The 4518-nt window shown below is 38.1% G+C and overlaps 1 long non-coding RNA gene across 1 annotated transcript; it reads right to left on the minus strand.

Annotated features, from left to right (window-relative positions):
* Nucleotides 1-995: 995 nt before the first annotated feature.
* Nucleotides 996-2067, minus strand: LOC135206584 (uncharacterized). Its single transcript, XR_010312792.1, has 3 exons — nucleotides 1924-2067; nucleotides 1672-1762; nucleotides 996-1126 (listed from the first exon to the last, which is right to left on the minus strand). It is a non-coding gene; the product is annotated as an uncharacterized LOC135206584 (long non-coding RNA).
* Nucleotides 2068-4518: the final 2451 nt, after the last annotated feature.

The following is a 4518-nucleotide window of genomic DNA, read 5'->3' on the forward strand; positions in this document are numbered from 1 at the left end:
ATTGTACTTCTTGATGCAATCTTTAGTATGAAAAATAATACGTACAGAGGTACAGTGAAAGGAATTACAGAGGTTGCAGCTAGGTACCTAAAGGCCTGTCCACACGAGCGGGCCTGATCGGCGTGCTCCGGGGTTGACGGGCAAATTCTGGCGTGCTCACCCGTGAATGTTGTCTACACGGGTGAGGCGAAGGAGAGGTGGGCGTGCCCGACGATGCCAGTAGTGTCTTCAGTGCAGTACGATAAACATGGTGCCTACCGCAAAGAAGTAGATTTTGTGTAGCATGATAATTGCTGTGCGTGTAATGAAAAAGAGAATATGGTGCAAAGAATGGCTCAGTAAAAGAAATGTATATGGTTAAAGTAAGTTTGCCAGGGTCGAAGCTCAAGCCATCGGGCACCACCATGGTGATTTTGCTACAAGACCCATCGGGCAATTTGACCGTTTGCCCATCAAGAGGGGAGGTCTGCCCATCAAGAGGGGAGGTCTGCCCATCAAGAGGGGAGGTCCGCCGATCAGGCCCGGTCGTGTGGACAGGCCTTTACGGACGGTAATCCCTCTATAAGCTTAAAAAGGTAATTTTAAAATCCACAACCAAGTAAAAGTCTGCACCGTTGTAATCAGTCCTTGATCAAGATTAGCCACAAGACACTTATATACCCTTGCAACTCGAACGTTAGTCTGAAAGTTTTATCAATTAATTTAAAGGGCCAACAGCTTTGGCCTCCAATTTAAAAAGACGAAGTCTTCAAAATACGTAGTCCTTTTAAGTGTAACTTTATCGACTCTAACATCAAACTCATAACATGAAAAGGTGTGCACATTTAGGTAAAAAGCACTTTACATATGAAAATAGGTTTTCGGTGGAAAATAAAATTATAAGTTAAAATTAATTTTCATAAACTCGGAACTTTATTACCAAAGGAAATAATCCACAAATCTACGGCATATGCAGTAGCCTTGAAACTCCAGAAATACTTATAATTCCAGAAATCCTCAATACCAGAAATCCTTATTACAGCACGTAACTGGTAACAAGAGACGTTGATGTAGGGTCAAAAGATATTTGCTTTTTGTATGTTAAAAAGCGTCGGTCCATTTATCGACTCCATCAGATACCATCAATCTGCAATGAAAGACGAAGCATCAGACAAGGCAAGGTGTTCAGAGTAAGACGTCAACTCCATGCATATTAAGTTGAATGGATTCTCCAAATAATACATATAGGATTCGGTAAGCAATGCATATTATATAAGGACTAAACTGAAAAGTAAAGTAACATTAAAATTTACTTTACAAAAGGAAAACCATATTCTACTTTAAAAATAAATTTTAACTTTACGAAAGGAAAAGCACATTCTACTTTACATCATACAGGCACGTTCAAAGCAATTTCTTAAAATCTCTTATAATAACAAAACACTAAGCCTAATTAGCAAATCTTAACTCAAAGCCTAAAAAACAAAAAATTGCTTACCAGACTTAACATAATTGCTTGGGCTTTAGTTTTGTAATTAGAAGAATTGGTGCAAGCCCCACTCCTGACATACGGTAATTAATTACCGTATGTCAGAAGTGGCTCCTCCCCACATCAGCGGCACCGCCCCTGATGGGGGAGGATTAGCTTGCAAAGAGATTTTCGAGAAGAAACTGAAGTTAAAAGATACTCACCATTTACAATGGTATAGTTACCATTCTCATAGTTGGGCTGTATTCTTCAATTCGTCCGGTTGCGGTTGACTTGTTCTTCACCTCACTGCATCTGAAAGAGTAAAGATTTAAGACCCTTAGAAAAGTAAAGAAACATGCAGTTATAACTACAGGATGTCGTACAGGTTATCAATGCCGACAATAACGGTTAAGTATTTGAAACAAAAGAGCAAAGTATACAATAATACATATGAAACAAAGGCATGCACTCACCCAAAATGTCCGCTAACGGAACCCAACGAATATGCTCATTATATGGACACCCCATTGTTGCTGAAGTACACGTTTCAGTTACGCAGAGAAACGAAATAACATGAACACGAGTAAAACTCCAAGAGACCATTGACAGACACCCAAAGTCACCTTACTACATCTCAGCGCTGGCCCCACTATCGAAGGCCTCTACTGCCCCTACCGGCGTAAGCAGCGATCTCAGACAATTGGACTAAAGAAGCGCAAGTGTCAATCACTTTCAACTACTGGTTAATAGATAGCCGCTCTTTCCTTGAAACTATATCGTCAAAGCTCGCAAACTGACTGAAGGTATCATTGATAATAATACTTCCGTGTCATATATCACTACTGTAACCATATCGCCAGAAGTGGAATGACTTTTGAATGCTCATGTAATGCCCGTCAATCAAAGCATTACTATTACCACGCATATACACTTTATATGATATGCTTGTCGGAGTTCTGTCTTTTCTAACTGTATATCAGTACGTGATAGTAAGCCATTACATAAAGGGAAATATCGTTTTCATTGTTCCTTTCCGTACAGGTAAACGCTCAGCAGTATAATAAACGGAATAATACTTAAATGAATATTCACTGTGCACACTATATCATAAAAGACGGACGTATTATGCTTAGTTACTTTTTTTTGTAATAAGGAAATGTACATTTACAATTCTTACAATTTGTAATAGTGTATATACACACGAATATATTTATTTATATAAATATTAGATTAGTGATTAATGTATATTCACTACGCTGCAGTTTTTACTATTCATCTAAATATGTTTTTAAATTACAAACATATTGACTCGTGAATACTTATTTGAACAGAAGTTTAGATCCTGTTTTTTTTACATTGAAAGTATTGACCGCTCTACTTTTTATCCAATTAAATAATTGCTTGTCATTACTTATTAATTCTAAGTATCTTCCATCCATATTAGAGAAAATATACAATATTACAGGCAGAATTTTATCAAAGTTCACTTGAATTTACCAGAATCCGAAAACAAAATTTCTTTATCTTGTACATTTTACAAATAATCTATGTTTCGATGTTAATATTTCTCTTTATTCTGAAAAAAAAAAAAAACAAGTCAAAAATTTTTTTAAGTAAGGGACAGAAATATACCATATACACATTAGTTTCTATGCATCCACAATGACAGTCTTATTTTATTTTTTTTTAATTTTCACCCTAGTTTTGTTTTTTTATACTGTTGATCGTTTAAACACCTGTACAGAAAGGAACAATGAAAACGATATTTCCCTCGATGTAATGTTTTACCATCACGCATTGATGAGTCGAGTTGAATATAGAATTTAGGCCAAAGGCCAAGCACTGGGACCTATGAGGTCATTCATCGCTGAAATGGAAATTGACAGTAAAAGGTCTGAAAGGTGTAACAGGAGGAAAACCTCAAAGCAGTTGCATTATGAATCAAGTGTTAGGAGAGGGTGGAAAGTAAGATGAAGAAAGAGAATAAGAAAGGAGGTACAGTAAAAGGAATGAAAGTGCTTGCAGCTAGGGGCCGTAGGCACGCTGCAAAGAACCTAAAGTAATGCCTACAGTGCACCGCATAAGGTCCACTGACAGCACTATCCCTCTACGGGTTGATATACAGTTAGAAAAAACATAACTTCGGCAAACGTATCATATAAAGTGTACATACGTGATAATGGTAATGTTTTTGTTTACGGGAATCACTATAGAGCAAAGGCATTCAAAATTCATTCCAGTTTTGGCGATACGGTTACAGCAATGAGATATGAAACGGAAGTACAGGGTGTCCATAAAATCCCAGTACTATTCTGAGCAATAAATACTAGTAATGGTACTGGTACTTTATGGACACTATATTATCAGTGAAACCTTCGGTCGGTTTGCGAGCTGAGACGATTTAGACTTGAGGAAAGAGGTGGTATCTGTTAACCTGTAGTTGGAAGGTGATAGAAGACCCTTTCGCTTGTTAGTCTAGTTGTCTGGGAGCGCTGCTTACGCCGGAAGGGGCAGCAGACAAGTATAATCAGCTGGGGCTTCGCAGAGCTGCAGTGAGGTAACGCTGGGTCTCTGTTGGTGTCTCGTGGCGTTTTATTCGTGTTCAAGCGATTATGTTTCTGGGCGTAATTGAATCGTGTACTTCAGCAACAATGGGATGTCCATATAGCTTGGATGTTCGTCGGGTTTCCTTAGTGGTCGTTTTGAGTGATTACATGACTTTGTCTCACATTTTTGTATATTTTGCCGTTTTGTTTCCAATACACATCAATTTATTTTGTCTGTAATGATAACGTCTACGACTTCCTGTTCTGTAGTTGTAACCGCATGTTCCTTTAAATTTACTTCGGGTCTTAATTCTTATCTTTCAGGTGTTCTGAGGTGAAGGAGACGAGTCTACTACAACCGGAAGAGTTCATGACTACAACCCCATAACTACAACCCTACTAGAAGAATGGTAACTATACCATTGTAAATGGTGAGTATCTTTAACATCAGGGGCAGGAGGCACTTCTCGACATACGGTAATTATTTACCGTATGTCAAGGTGTGGGGTTTGCACTTCTAAT

Source organism: Macrobrachium nipponense, chromosome 31, assembly GCF_015104395.2.
Source record: "Macrobrachium nipponense isolate FS-2020 chromosome 31, ASM1510439v2, whole genome shotgun sequence".
In the NCBI taxonomy this organism is placed as follows: Eukaryota; Metazoa; Arthropoda; class Malacostraca; order Decapoda; family Palaemonidae; genus Macrobrachium; species Macrobrachium nipponense.